The sequence below is a fragment of the Carcharhinus amblyrhynchos genome, chromosome 33 (assembly GCF_965287045.1).
Source record: "Carcharhinus amblyrhynchos chromosome 33, sCarAmb.v2.hapA, whole genome shotgun sequence".
Lineage (NCBI taxonomy): Eukaryota > Metazoa > Chordata > Chondrichthyes > Carcharhiniformes > Carcharhinidae > Carcharhinus > Carcharhinus amblyrhynchos.
The window spans coordinates 8,765,575-8,781,953 of NC_137356.1; the positions used below are offsets into that span (position 1 = coordinate 8,765,575).

A 16,379-nucleotide genomic window follows, 5' to 3' on the forward strand; every position below is an offset into this window, starting at 1 on the left:
CAGATTGATTTATTTTCTTTGCACAGGGTGTCATAAGATACAACTTGCCAAAATAATGGATCTGAAATTCTCCTATTTTCACGCTTGTTCTGGACTTAGAATTCTTTTTGGTAATATCGCCCCATGTGCCTCAAGATAATTTGGTGAATAAAAGTGTGAAGTGCAAATCTTGTTTCTTCCTGTTTATCAAATGTACAGAAGTATTTGAAGCAAAACTTGGTCACAACCATGTCCAGAGTCATTATTTAGCTTGTGCATGTCCCTATCACAATGGATTATCCAGGAGATACAGGTTAGGGTGGATTGGCTGTACTAAATTCTCCCTCAGTGTCCCTGGACAGGTACCAGAGTGTGGTGACCAGGGGGTTTTCACAGTGACTTCATTGCAGTGTTAATGTCAGCCTACTTGTGCCTAATATATAAATGAATAATAAATGAAACTTAAAGGCCTACTCCTGTTCTTATGTAAAGCTTCAATAACTTGCCTTTTTCCAGCACTAGTCAGATTCTGCATTACTGAGTGACTGATTGATAATAAAATTACACAAGAAGGAGGTTACCTAGAATTGCAAAAGTACCTTGATCAATTGGGCCAGTGGGCTGCTGAATAGCAGATGGAGTTTAATTTAGACAAATGCGAGGTGATGCATTTTGGCAGATTGAACCAGGGCAGGACTTACTCAGTTAATGATAGGGTGTTAGGGAGAGTTACTAGGGGTACAGGTTCATAGCTCCTTGAAAGTGGAATGGTGAAGAAGGCATTCGGCATGCTTGGTTCCATTGGTCAGAACGATGAATACAGGAGTTGGGACATCTTGTTGAAGTTGTACAAGACATTGGTAAGGCCACACTTGGAATACTGTGTACAGTTCTGGTCACTCTTTTATGGAAAGGATATTATTAAACTAGAAAGTGCAGAAAAGATTTACTAGGGTGTTACTAGGACTTAATGGTTTGAGTATAAGGAAAGGCTGGATAGACTGAGACTTTTTTTGTGATGTGTAGGAGGCTGAGTGGTGTTCTTATAGAGGTTTACAAAATAATGAGGGGCATAGATCAGCTAGACAGTCAACACCTTTTCCCAAAGGTAGGTGAGTCTAAAACTAGAGGGCATAAGGTGAGAGGGGAGAGATATAAAAGGGTCCAGATGGGCAATTTTTTCACTCAGATGGTGGTGAGTGTCTGGAACAAGCTGCCAGATGTAGTAGTAGTCTCTTAAGAAGAATTTGGACAGTTACATGGGTAAGATTGATCTAGAGGGATATGGGCCAAATGTGGGCAATTGGAACTAGCTTAGGGGTTAAAAAAAAGGCTGGCATGGACAAGTTGGGCCAAAGGGCCTGCTTCCATGCTGTAAACCTTGATGACTCTACGACTATGATAAGGTTTAATGGGAGGAAAAAGTGACAATAGTAGGATCAGAGAGGAAACACTCGGCATTAAAAGTTAAGGTTAAGAAAATCAAGAACTCGGGATTTCAGTTATCAGAAATAAGAGAAGGGATAATGCCGGGAATACTTAACATGTCAGGCAGCATCTGTGGAAGGAGGATCAGAGTTAATCCCTCCTTGAAATGTCAGCTCCAGGCCTGAATGATCAACTCTGCATCGCTCTGCACTGTTGCTCCCTGCAAACTACTGATTTAACTTCAAAAAGATGTGAAAGTAAAGAGACCGGGACAGAATTTTAGACCTTTAGAGCAATGTGCACCAACAACCACCCCCCCCCCCACCCTGACCCAATAACAGACAAAGGAATTTTGAGGTAGGTGGTTGAGGAGGAGGCAAGAGGGCAAAGTTAGAGGAGGGGTTACAGAGGCAGGGAGGAGGCATGAAGCTGGAGAGGGAGCTCGCCCTGAGGATGGGAATTTGAAAATAGCGACATTGGCACTTTAGTGTCCAGTGCCACTTTAGAGCAGAATTTGTCGCCAGGTCCTGCTGTGGCGCTGTGGGTTAGTGTACTCTGCCTCTGAGCCAGAAGCTGCGGGTTCGAGTCCCACTCCAGGACTTGCAAAGAAAAGTACAGCACAGGAACAGGCCCTTTGGCCCTCCAAGCCTGCGCTAATCATGATGCCCTAACTAAAAAAAAATCATCCTTACTCTGACTGTATCCCTCTATTCCTTCCCAATTCATGTACTAACCCAGATGTCTCTTAAAAAGGGATGGCCCAGTGTCACAGTGGTTAGCATTGCTGTGTCACAGTGCCAGGGACCCGGGTTCGATTCCCGGCTTGGCTCACCGTCTGTGTGGAGTCTGCACATTCTCCCCATATCTGCGTGGGTTTCCTCTGGGCACTCCAGTTTCCTTCCGTAGTCCAAAGATGTGCAGGTTTGGCGGACTGGCCATGCTAAATTGCCCCTAAGTGTCAGGGGGACTAGCTAGGGTAAATGCATGGGGAGAGGGCCTGGGTGGGATTGTGGTCAGTGCAGACTCGATGGGCCAAATGGCCTCCTTCTGCACTGTAGGGATTCTATGGAAATGTTGCTCATGTGCCTGCTTTCGCCACCTCCTCTGACAGCACGTTCCAGTCCCCCACCACTCTCTGCATTCCCTGCACATCTCCCGTAAACTTTCCCCCTGTCTTGACGGCCAAGGAAAGTGTGTTCATAATGTGGCCAAAGCAGGTTGAGTGTCAACCTGTAAAATTCTTCCAAACACGCCAATGGCAGTCAGTAAGAGTGGGAGAGACTCCTGGTCAGCTATATTTGATAACATAAGAACATAAGAAATAGGAGCAGGAGTAGGCCATCTAGCCCTTCGAGCCTGCCCCGCCATTCAGTAAGATCATGGCTGATCTGTTGTGGCTCAGTTCCACATTCCCGCCCTCTCCCCATAACCCTTAATCCCCTCGCTTATCAAAAACCCATCAACCCGCGTCTTAAAAATATTTAGCGAGGCAGCCTCCACCACTTCAACGGGCAGAGAATTCCAGAGATTCACCACCCTTTGAGTGAAGAAGTTCCTCCTCAACTCCGTTCTAAACCGCCCTCCCTTTATCTTGAGGCTGTGCCCTCTAGTCCTACTGTCCTTTCTGAGCGGGAAGAGTCTCTCCACCTCTATCCTATCCATCCCATTCATCATCTTATATGTCTCAATGAGATCTCCCCTCATTCTTCTAAACTCTAACGAGTACAAGCCTAGTTTATTCAGCCTCTCCTCATAGCTCAACCCCCTCAACTCCGGCATCAGCCTAGTAAACCTCCTCTGCACTCCCTCCAAGGCCAAAATATCCTTGCGTACGTATGGCGCCCAAAACTGCACACAGTACTCCAGCTGCGGCCTCACCAATGCCCTATACAGCCGCAGCAAGACCTCCCTACTTTCATGTTCAATCCCCCTCGCTATGAAGGCCAGCATCCCATTCGCCTTCCTGACCACCTGCTGCACCTGCAAGCTGGGTTTTTGCGACTCATGCACAAGGACCCTGAGGTCCCTCTGCACCGTCGCCTGCTGCAGTTTTTCGCCACGTAAGTAATAATCCTTCCTACCATTATTCCTACCAAAGTGGACCACCTCGCACTTGTCAACATTAAATTCCATTTGCCAGTTCCTGGCCATTTTCTTGAGGGATTTTTTGGGGCGAAGACATCCAGAAAATCCCACCCATCGATCACGATTGGATGGTGAAAGGGACCTGATGGGCCAAATGGCTTAATTAATTTTACTTTATTATCTTATGGTCTTCAGGTGCTTGGGGCCAGCATGAAGGCGATGGGCCGAAGGGCCTGCGTTGTAAAACTCCCTCTGAGCCCCGAAAGTCCCTGCACACATCCTGCCTCCCCCCGCCCTCCCCCCCACAGACAGATTAACCTGATAACACACTTGGGGACGGGTCTGGGCAAGAACAGTGTTCCTAACTTGTCATTCTGGGCACAACCATCGCTGGGCTTCACTTTGGCTGCTTTCTAAAGTGAGTTTATCTGAAAACAGAAGAGGGAAAGAGAGTCAAACAAAAGATAAGCTCAGTATTCAAACGGTGTCTAACTCTCCCTCTCGCTGGCTCCTGCCCACTTGGAAATTTTTCGTTTGGAAATATATATTTTATTCGCTTTTACACGCACACTTCTCTTTCCCCCCCCCCCCCACCCCGTCCCCACCCCTTGCAAATCTTTACAGTAAAAAGCAACAATGCACTAGTCGCAACAATGAAGTTAGCTACACTGCAGAGAGGGTAACTCAGGGAGAGAACGAGAGAGAGAGAGCACTTTACATTTCTGTTTGGCTCATTTAGTTTTGGGTGACGCGTTGGGTCGGAGGCGATTCGTGCCAAAGTGTGTGTGTGTGTGTGTGTGTTGTTTTACGTGCTGTCCCCGCGTCTAGTTTTGTTCAGACTTTATTCTAACCCTCGGTAAAGGCAAATCTTATTTCAGAAACTGGGTCTGTGCATTTACCTGCAGCGAACTGACATGATACATTGAGCCAAAGTGTTTAGGACTTATGCAAAGGGGGAGATTAAATTTAGATAGACAAGATTGCAACCCACACCACCACCACCCCCCCCCCCCCACTCCTCCCCACTTCATTGTGTTCACAGACGGATAGGATTTTACAGCAGACAAAGAGGCCCTTCGGCCCATCGTATATATGCCGGCCATCAAATGAAAAATCCCATTTTCCTGCATTTGACTCACCGCCTTGTGTGCAACGGCGTTTTTCAAGTGTTCATCTAAATGTTCCTTAAATGTTCTGAGGATTCCCACCTCTATCACCCTCTCAGGGAGTGAGCTCCAGATCCCCACCACCCTCTGTGTCAAATAGTTTATCATCAAATCCCCACGAAATCTCTTGCCCCTTACATCAAGTCTATGCCTCCCTGGTTATTGACCTTCCTACTAAGTTTTATCCCCCAGCTGTCCTATTTATATCCCTCATAATTTCCACCTCAATCATGTCCCCCCCACCCCAACAGGGTGGCACAGTGGTTAGCACTGCTGCCTCACAGTGCCAGGTTCGATTCCCAGCCTTGCGGGGGGGGGGGGGGGGGGGCGTCACTGCCTGCGTGGAATCTACATGTTCTCCCCGTCTCTGCGTGGGTTTCCTCCTCCAGTCCAAAAGGTGTGCTGGTTAGGTGCTGATTTCTCCCTCCCGTGTACCCGAACAGGCGCCGGAGTGGGGCGACTGGGGGATTTTCACAGCAACTTCATTGTTAATGTAAACCTAATGTAACTAATAAACTAAAGTAATGCTAAACCCAGCCTTCTCCGCTGGAAGAACAAGACCAGACTAGGCAGCCTCTCTTCACAGCTGGAACAGCCCAGCCCAGGCAATATCCTGGCGAATCTCCTCTGCATCCTTCCCAGAGCAATAAAAATTGGACCAGCACACATTCAAATTGCGAGAAGCTTCCCCTGTATTTTTTTCAAACGAATCATTTATTCAAGACCATTGCTTTCCGGGGACCATTTAAACAGAGAGAGAAAAGAAAATCTTAACTGAGTCCCACACTTCAGGACAGACTAACGCAAGCTCCCGAGTAAACCCACTCCTTAACTCCAAACAGACAGTGCATTATTGCATAAAAAAACAGACGAATTGTTGATTAGAACACTAGCCGCTGATACTTGTCCCCTCGACTCTGTCCTTCACATGTTAGCTACGTGTTTTCTCACGCGTGCTGCTTTTTCCTCTCTGTAAGAGACAGAACATTTCCAATCCAATAATCTCAGCGACAATTACCTTGCAGTAACGGTTGATATGAATGGATTTTTGAGTCACGATTTTCAAAGCTGGGTGCAAGAAATTGTCCACAAGTAATTAAACTTTCCAATATATTATTCTGTTCTTCATTGTAGGGGATTGCTCAATTTTTCTGAAATTGGAACACTTCGAATTATATTCACAAACGCAGTGGGAACAATGATATTTTTGCAACTTATTCTGCGTCTCTCTCTTTCCTTTCGCTTTTTTTTAAAGATTTGGGTTTGACGGGGGGGGGGGGAATATATTCAGTCATAAATAAATTGCAGGTACAAAGAAGTGGAGAAAAACTTGCAGGATGGGGAAACAACAGAGAAAAGAGGGAGAAATAGATAAAAGGGGAAAGGCTTGGGGGCAGAGGGAGGTGGAATGAATGAGTGAGGTGCGCCGGAGGAAAAAAAGAGGGTGGGGGGGGAACAGATAGGGAGCAGGGGTAAAATGCAAAGGTCACAAAAGTGGCAACAGTGTAGATTTAAAGGGATATGTTGAAAATAGGGATGAAGGAAATACTCAGAGGGCCCAGGGAAAGGAGAATAGAGAGAGGGGAGGAAGGGGTACAAATAATAAAAATGGAGAGAGAGAGGAGGAAGAAGAGAGGGGAAATAGAAATAGTTAAATGGAGAGATAGAAGGAGGGAGAGAGGGAGAAATGGAAATCGTAAAATGGGGAGATAGAGAGAAGGAGAGAGGGGGGGAATAGAAATAGTTAAATGGGGAGATAGAGGGAAGGGGGAGAGAGGGGGAAATGGAAATAGTTAAATGGAGAGATAGAGAGAAGGGGAGAGAGGGAGAAATAGAAATAGTTTATTAGAGAGATAGAAGGAGGGAGAGAGGGGGAAATAGAAATCGTAAAATGGGAAGATAGAGAGAAGGAGAGAGAGAGGGGGGAAATGGAAATAGTTAAATGGGGAGATAGAGAGAAGGGGGAGAGAGGGGGAAATGGAAATAGTAAAATGGGGAGATAGAGAGAAGGAGAGAGAGTAAAATGTCATCCTTCTCCTTTGTGTTTTCATTTAAAGTGAAGTGGATCCCCGGCCTTGGACACAGGTCAAACGCAGGAGTGAAATTAAAGTGAGGTAAAGGGTTAGCAGTGGGGACCAGAGACACGTCCTTCTGAGAGCGAAATTCTTTGTGAGATAACAGTTTGGAACCCTACCTTTGACTGCATGAGTAAGTGGTTCTTGCTCTATCTTTGGGGGAGTGGGGGGGAAGGAGTGTAGGGGGGCGGGGGGAGGATCTACCCCCTTTATATTTTGTTTGAGGTTGCTGTTGTTGGGGAGGTTCCTTGTTTGCCTTGCGCTTGTCTCTAAGTCCCCTTTTCTCCCTCCCCGGGCCCCGGCTTTCTGTTCTGGTTAGTTGAGTAGTTAGCAAGGCGCCAGTTCAGCAGATGCGAGTTGTTTTATTAATGTGCGGGTTTTTAATCTGCAAATACTCCTTCTTCGGGGACCCCGCAAACGGACGCATGCATTATTAATGAATAAATAATATTCATCTCCGCTACAAATACAGATGGGTGTCCGTGTTCAAAGAGACTGCCTGCATTTTTTTTGGACTGAGAAGGGCGGGGGGTGGGGGGGGGGGGGAGGCGGAGAGAGAAGGCAACAAAAAGAAAAGTTGTGTTTTGTGTTTTAAAAAAAAGAGAATTGTTTCAGCCATCTCACTTATCACCCAGTTCTGTGGGTTGGAGTCGGGTTCAATTTCTGCTACAGAATGAAAATATTTAGCTTAATTTTAGAGGGTTGATAAACACTGGGTCTTATTTGTAACTACACACAGGGGGAACAAAAAACATGTCCAAATCCATTGAATTTCATCTGACAAAAGAGGAGGAGGATGTTGAAGGTAGCTTCTCCTCAGTTTTATGTCTTTGTAACTGCGACTAGCATGAAGAATTGACGAGGGTTTGCGTGCGGAATAACAGTGGGGCACGCTTCAAGGGTGATAAGGTTAGAAAATGCATCCCAAAGTAAGTGACCAGTTGATTGAAACAACCAGGATCTGCAGCTCAAACGTTAGATTTTTTTGGGGGGAGTTTTTTTTTTGCAAAACAGAATTTGGCCATTCCTGGTCTCCAAAACAGAGGGGCGGGCAAACTGAGGACAATTTCAGTACAGGTGTTTCACTCAACACGTTCCAACGTTTGAACTTACTTAAAATTTGCAAATGATTCTAACCAAATATCGTCAGCACATTTTGTGCTTGGCGTGAGAACGAATTTGCAATTCCGCCTCCCCCCCTCTCTTCCCCCCAGCCCCCAGTTATATATATTTTTTGAATTGCTATTCAGGTAGTTTCAGCATGTGCCTAGTACAAATTTCCTTCTCAAAAAGCCCTTTCAGCCAAGGGGACTGGGTGTCCAGTGGAAACACAATTGCCGGGGAGGGGGGAGGGCGGACAGACAGACAGACACACACAGAAGCACACACTCACAGACACACACGTCTCGCCCCGAGAGAACGTGAACAGTTTTGATTCTTGAAAGAAACAAAGTAATTCGTTAGAACCCCAAGTCACACGGACTATCTTTCCTAGACCCCTCTTTTATTGCCCCCCCCCCCATCTTTATTTGTCCCAGCCAATTTCTCCGACAATTAATTGACGGCTACAATCTCCTGGTGAGGGTGGGGCGCAGAATTTATCTGGGTTAGGCGAAATTGTGAGACGGACGCTTCATTCAGTCAGGAAAGAACTAGAAAAATTTGGGTGCAGAATATTTGAACATATATTTGTTATTGTATGTAAATATATTCAATTTATAATATGTAATATTATATGTTACAATGTAATATTATATGCATATGTAATATTATATAATATTAATTATATAATATAATTAATATTATATGTATATGTAATGTAAAAGGATTTTTTTCAATATTTATATGTGCCACTAAATAATGGAATACATTATATAATGGGATATTCATTCATATATATTTATTTATCTTTCTATAATGATTTGTGGTTCAGACATTGTAAAGTATTGCTCTAATACTTAAATCAATATTTATCCCGTATGCATTCCGTCTCTGATGTATCAATATATATAACTCATCACCTGTTTCTATTCCCCACGCCACAAAGCATTTATTTGCATGCATTATCTATTTTTATGTGTTTTTGTAACTGTCGATCAACCGCTCTCCACATCAAAACTGACAAGAAAATCTTTCTTTTAACCTGTTACTTCATGTTAATCTGCTTCGGGTTCTTTTTTATATATAAAATCAATCTTGGAATTAAACCCAAATTGCAGCCTCCACTAGTCCTCACATCAGAGATTAGTTGTCAGATACTCTGCCGTCCAATATTCTACCTGCTAATGTTTATAACACTCTCTCCGTGTCTTCTTCCTTCTCTGCACTTCTGTCATTCTCTCTCTCTCACACACGCACACACATTCACACATACATTTATTGCTTTCTTTCAATTCCTTTCTCCACTGACTCATTTCAAGCCCCTTCTCTTGCCCCCCTCCCACCACTCCCATGTCACATTTCCTTCCCTCCTTCCCCTCAGTTTCACAGAATTATAGAGTCCCTTCAGTGCAGAAGGCAGCCATTCGGCCCATCGAGTCTGCACTGACAACAATCCAGGTTGGTATCCCCGTAACCCCACATAATCTCCCTGACCCTAAGGGGGAATCCCACCCAGACCTGTTCCCCGCAACCCCCAGTATTTACCCTGCTAATTCCCCTAACTGATACACCTTGGGGCAATGTAGCATGGCCAAATCACCTAACCTATATATCTTGGGACACTAAAGGGCAATTTAGCATGGCCAATCTTCCTAACCTATATATCTTGGGACACTAAGGGACAATTTAGCATGGCCAATCCCCCTAACCTACACATCTTGGGACATTAAGAGGCAATTTAGCATGGTCAATTCACCTAATCTACATATTTGGGGCACTAAGGACAATTTAGCCTGGCCAACTCACCTAACCTACACATCCTGGGGCACTAAGGGACAATTTAGCATGGCCAATCCACCCTAACCTACACATCTTGGGGCACTAAGGGACAATTTAGCATGGCCAATCCACCTAACCTACACATCTTTAGGCACTAAATTGCCCTTTTTACCCCACTCCCCCGATCCCCCCCCCCCCCCCCACTCTCATATCAACGCGAAAGATCCCATGGTATAATTTTGAAAAAAAATGCCAGGGAAATTCTGGTTCCCTTTTCTCTGGACAGCACTCACCCCCCAATGCAGATTATCCAGGCTGTTACCACATTGCTGATTGTGGGATCTTACTGTGTGCAAATTGGCTACTGCGTTTCCTCTGTTGCATCTTTGGCTGCACTTTTTTTAATTCATTCATGGGACATGGGTGTTACTGGCTGACTAATTTTTGTTGTCCATCCCTAGTTCCCAGAGACCAGACCAGGTAAGGAGGGCAGATTTCCTTCCGTAAAGGACATTTGTTAACCAGATGGCTTTTTTTTCCAACAACGGTTGGTAGATTCTCAGTTCCAGATAATTTTTTATCGAGTTCAGATTCCACCATCTGCTGTGGCGGGATTCAAACCTGCGTCCCCAGAACATTAGCTGAGTTTCTGGATTAATAGTCTAGTGATAATGCCACTCCACCATCACCTTCCCAAGTATGTAAGTAATAAGTATATCCTTATTCATACAAATTCCCAGTCAGCCATGATACCATTAGTCCATTACCATTTCCCCAGCAAAATGAACTCTATGGGTTCTAAACCCTGGAGTTATGAAAGGTGCTATATAAATGCAAAATTTCTTGTTTTTGTTTTTTCTTCTTTTCTCTGGATTTCTCATGCCTTTCTCCTCATCTCGCTCTCACAATTCCTTCTCCCTTTCCCCTTATCTCGGTGTTGTAGTCCTGATGAGGAGATGCCGGCGTTGGACTGGGGTGGGCACAGTAAGAAGTCTTACAACACCAGGTTAAAGTCCAACAAGTTTATTTGGAATCATGAGCTTTTGGAGTGCTGCTCCTTGACAAAGGAGCAACCCCCCTGGTGAAGGAGCAGCGTTCCGAAAGCTCATGATTCCACATCAACCTGTTGGACTTTAACCTGGTGTTGTGAGACTTCTTAGAGTATTGTAGTCAACATGGTTAAGCTGTGGCAATGACCTTTGGGCAGAGAAACACCTCAGTTGTAAAGAGGAGGCACATGGTTGTTGGGGATGGGGGAGAGGTGGGGAGGTGAGGGTGTGAAGGTGACATTCTTGCCAGACTTGTGAAAGAATCACTCATTCTCAGTCGTTGTTACTGGGATCTCTGTGCATTAGATATGTGACTATGAACAGCCGGGCCATGGATGATTCACCGTCTTGTCGCTATTTTAATGTTTATTTATTAGTCACAAGTAGGCTTACATTAACACTGCCGTGACGTTACTGTGAAAATCCCCTGGTCGCCACACTCCTGTTCGGGTACACTGATGGAGAATTTAGCACGGCCAATGTATCTAACAGGCACGGCTTGTGGACTGTGGGAGAAAACTGGAGCACCCGGAGGAAATCCACGCAGAGGATGTGCAGACTCTGCAGAGACATTGACCCAAACCGGGAATCAAACCCGGGTCCCTGGCACTGGGAGGCTGTGGTACTGACCACTGTGCCACCATGCCACCCAAATTCAAAAAGGATAGAAGTCAGACAAGGCGATTTTCACAATTCTTCTCTTATCTCCTGTGGGACTATCCTCGTGGGTTGAAGTAGGATGAGCAATCCTTATCTGAATGTTCATTCAAAGCCTAACCATGTGTACGGTGGTGTTGGAACAGCGGGTGGGAGGGGTGGACAATTCCCGCTTGGAGTTGTCACATCAACACGGGAGCCAAAAAGAAATGCAAACTAGTGATATTGGGAATCAGTAGGTGTGAAAGAGCTCGATGGGGTCATTGTGGAGTTATTAACTAATACAAATAATACTTTCCTTTAGACACGCTGACAAATCCCCTATTCTGCAATTCTGTTTCTCCCAGTAAAGAGGAAATATTTATTACACATTTCTGTCCACTCTTCAAGCAGTGTTAGATGTGTATTTATCTCACTGATGTGTTGTTAACATCCTGCCCACGTTTACATTTCAAAATAAACACTCAACTAATTGTATACACAGTGTAGGTGCTGACCCCGGTCTCTTGCTTTCCACTTATCTGTAACTGATTTAGTGTAATCCCCTGATGTTTACGGTGAGGAGAGGGCTGTATACACACACACACACACACACACACACAACCACACACACCCACACATACACACACACACATACATACACATACCCACACACACACGCACCCACACACAGACACAGACAGACACATACATACACACATACTCACACACACAGACACACAGACATACAGACACACACACACACACACACATACCCACACACATACACTCATACACACACACACCCACGCCCACACACACCCACACACCCTCACTCACACACACACACCATAAACCATCCCAGCAACTAGTGTATCCTCTTTTCAAAAAGAACGCAAGTTGGTTTAATGTTGGCTTAACCCTACAGCGCAGAAAAAGGCCATTCGGCCCATCGAGCCTGCACTGAAAACAATCCCACCCAGGCCCTAAACCCGTAACCATATGCATTTACCCTAGTTAGTCCACCTTGAACTAAGGGTCAATTTAGCATGGCCAATCCACCTTATCGGCACATCTTTGGACACAAAGGGTCAATTTAGCATGGCCAATCCACCTAACCTGCACACCTTTGGACACTCAGGGCTAATTTAGCATGGTCAATCCACCTAATTTAGGGCCTGTGTGGGATTGTGATTGGTGCAGGCTTGATGGGCTGAATGGCCTCCTTCTGCACTGCAGGGACTCTGTAATATGATTCTCTATGGCCAATCCACCTAACCCGCACATCTTTGGACACTGAGGGACAGCTTAGACACTAAGGGGTGGCATGGTGGCACAGTGGTTAGCTCTGCTTCCTTATAGTGCCAGGGAGCTGGGTTCAATTCCAAGCCTTGGGCCACTGTCTGTGTGGAGTTTGCACATTCTCCCCGTGTCTGTGTGGGTTTCCTCCAGGTGCTCCGGTTTCCACCCACATTCCAAAGATGTGCCAGTTTGGTCGATTGGCCATGCTAAATTGACCCATAGTGTATGAGGGAGTAACTAGGGTAAATATATGAGGTTAAGGGGATAGAGCCTGCGTAGGATTGTGGTTGGTGCAGACTCGATGGGTCGAATCTCTTCCTTTTGCACTGTAGGGATTGTATGATTCTCTATGATTCCATGAAATTAGCATGGCTAATCTACCTGACCTGCACATGTGGGAGAAAACTGGAGCAAACCCGGAGGAAACCCATGCAGACATGGGTAGAATGTGTAAACTCCACACAGACAGCTAGTCCCTCCCTTGGAGAGGTCTTTTGTGGATGTGTTCTTAACAATATGAAACACACCTCTTTACACACATAACAATGTACAACCCCATGTCTAAATCTTACACTTTTCACATTACTTTCTCTAGTAACCTGCTCCTCACAGAAGTGTGTGTGTTGTGTGTGTGTGAGAGAGAGAGAATGTTTTTTGTGGGCATTGGCATAATTGCAAAAATCCGTAAGAGGAATGGGCAACCTTCCATTTCCATAGTGCTTTTCACCACTTCTTGACCAGCCCAGTGAAGACCAATTTGACACTGTCTATGGAGCAACGTAGGGAAATGTAGGGACACTAAGGGACAATGTAGCATGGCCAATCCACCTAACCTGCACATCTTTGAACACTAAAGGGACAATTTAGCATGACCAATCCACCTAATCTACACATCTTTGGACACTAAGGGGCAATTTAGTATGGCCAATCCACCTAACCCCCGCATCTTTGGACACTAAGGGGCAATTTAGCATGGCCAATCCACCTAACCTGCACATCTTTGGACACTAAGGGGCAATTTAGCATGGCCAATCCACCTAACCTGCACATCTTTGGACCGTGGGAGGAAACTGGAGCACCCGGAGGAAACCCATGCAGACACAGGCAGAATATGCATACTCCATACAGACAGTGCCCCGAGGCTGAGATTGAATCCGGGTCCCTGGCACTGTGAGGCAGCACTGCTAACCATTGTGCCACCATGCCATGCCATTGCCTCCCTCCCTTTATAGCTTAGTGCCACCTCACTCAGCACCACTGCTCCCTGGGGGTAGGTTTAGCCCAGTTGGCTTGGGGGGGGGGGGGGGGGGGTCAGGATTGTGTGGGTTCAATACCCCACGCTAACTGAAATTGCCTTCTCAGCCGAACCAGCATTGTGAGTGCACTGGAGGGTGAAGCGTTGCCTCACACACTCCCTGCCCCTCAAGTGACATTGAGTCACTTTGAGGAACTTCAGAAGAGTCGAGTGTAGGGAAACATTGACTCTGTTCAGTTTTGAACAAAACCTCTTAAATCTCCCTGTGTTTAAAAAAAACGACACGTTCCTCCCACATCACAAGTCCACGCAGACAAATATCTATCTGCCACGAAGCGCCTTATTGCACTGAAGATCTGATCCCTGTTTGAACCCGGGCGGACTGACAGAATGGTAAAACTGTCAACAATATCTCCTTCCCAGAGTTTCATCTCAAAGCTGGCATTAACACCAAATCTTATTATTGGAAATGTTATTAGCCGCGTGAGGGTGGGGTGATATAAACACAAGCTGGAAATATTATCAGATATATCTATACATTCCTGCAAAAGTGAGGCGGGGCGGGGGGGCGCGCAGGATTTGGTAACATTGGAGAGGAACAGGCGAGAGAGAGAGACGGGGTGGGGGCTTAGGAAGAGAGACTGGGTTGGAGGAGGATTAGAGAGGGAAAGAAGTTTCAAACAGAAGGAGACGGGGTTAAAGAGAGGCAGGACTCGGGGGGAGAGAGATGCTCAGAGGGTTAAATCCCGATATGTAGAGAAACAGACAGATTGGGTTAGCGGGAGGAAAGGTTCCTATAGACAGAGATAAAACCAGATAGGTTAAAGAAAGATGGGGATAGAGAGAGAGAGAGAAAAAAAGTTAAAGAGAGATGGGGGTAGTGAGAGAGAGAGAACGAGGGTTAAAGAGAAATGGGGATAGCGAGAGAGAGAAAGAGAAGGTTAAAGAGAAATGGGAATAGAGAGAGAGAGAGAGACAGAGAGAAAGAGGGTTAGAGAGAGATGGAGATAGATAGAGAGAGAGAGAGGGTTAAAGAGAGATGGGGACAGAGAAAGCGAGCTAAACAGAGAAAGAGAAGGTTAGAGAGAGATTGGATTAGAGAGAGAGAAAGGGGGTTAAAGAGAGATAGGGATAGAGAGCGACAGAGAAAGTAGGTTAAAGAGAGATGGAGATAGAGAGAGAGAAAAAGGTTAAAGAGAGATAAGGACAGAGAGAAGCAGAGAGAAAGAGGATTAAAGAGATGGGTGTGTGAGAGAGAGAGAGACAGATAGAAACAAAGAGCTGAAGGGACAATGGGACTAGAAAGAGAGAATGCTAAACAGCATTAAAGAGAGAGATAGAGTTAAACAGTGAAGGAACTAGAGAGGGGGAGAGGTAGAGTGATAGTTAAAGAGAGATTGAATCAGTGAGAGAGAGAGACTGCAATAGGAGTGAGATAATGGGTGAAAGAGAGATGGGATTATAGACAATTAAATAGTGCAGAGGTTAGAAGCGAGAGGGGGTTAGAAGCGAAACAGCTAAAGAGAAATGGAGTTAGAGAACAAAACAGACAGAGTGAGTGTTAAAGAGAGATGGGATTTGAAAGAGAGAGGCAGAGAGAGCAAGTTATAGAGTGCTAGAGCTAGACAGAGAGAGAGAGATGGGTTTAGAGCGAGAGAATGAGATGGAGTTAGAGGGAGAGAGACAGAGTGAGGGCTAAAGAAGGATTGAGTAAGAGAGAGAGAGTTAAAAGGAAATGGAGTTAGAGACAGACAGAGGGAGAGGCTAAAGAGAGATATTGTTAAGAAGGAGAGTCAGAGAGGGTTAGAGAGCGACGAGAGGGTTAAACAGAGATGGGGTTAGAGAGAGACATGTAACAAGGCAGGATTAGAGATAGGAAATGGTTAGACAGTTTTAGCGTGGGAGGAAGAATTATAGAGAGCAAGTGAAATATAGATAGGGTTAGGGAGAGACAGGATTATAGAAAGACAAGGAGAGACTACATTTTCAACATACTCAAACCACCATCCACCACAGAAGTCTGTTTCTGTGAAAAACCCTCTGCTGTACACCCAGACCAGTCTTTCCAATCTGTGGTTTGATGTAACATTTTCTTTCTCCTTCTCAAAAGGTGAAATTGGGCCAGAACGTGACGGGCAGAAGGTCACAGAAAACCCAAAGGAAAAGCTCAGGACATTGGGTAGATCAGCTGACTCAGTGCTATGGCTCCAGCAGGGGGGCAAGGAGTGAGACAGAGCCCTAGCCATAGAGCTACTAAATAAACTAATCTCCCAACCAATTAGCCCACTGATTCCAACAGTTTGGAAAGGATGGGGAGAGTGCTGTGGAACAAGGCCCCAAGCAAAATCCTCCATTGGGCATTACATGGCTGGTCTTCTCCCTTTCAAATTGACCTCTCTGGGCCTGTACTGGGTTACCCATTGCATGTTTCTGTGCAATGAAAGGTGGGGCACCTTACATTTACACCACCCCCCATTACAAAATGACACACCCACTGTCACAAGGCAGAACGGTGTCATGCAAA

The 16,379-nt window shown here is 45.5% G+C and overlaps 1 long non-coding RNA gene across 1 annotated transcript in view; it reads right to left on the minus strand.

Moving 5' to 3' along the window:
- Nucleotides 1-5,397: 5,397 nt before the first annotated feature.
- LOC145361119 (uncharacterized) overlaps nt 5,398-16,379 on the minus strand; it is a 31,169-nt gene continuing 20,187 nt past the window's right edge. The window contains exon 3 of the long non-coding RNA XR_013889802.1: nt 5,398-5,628. This is a non-coding gene — a long non-coding RNA (uncharacterized LOC145361119). The remainder of the gene's footprint in view (nt 5,629-16,379) is intronic.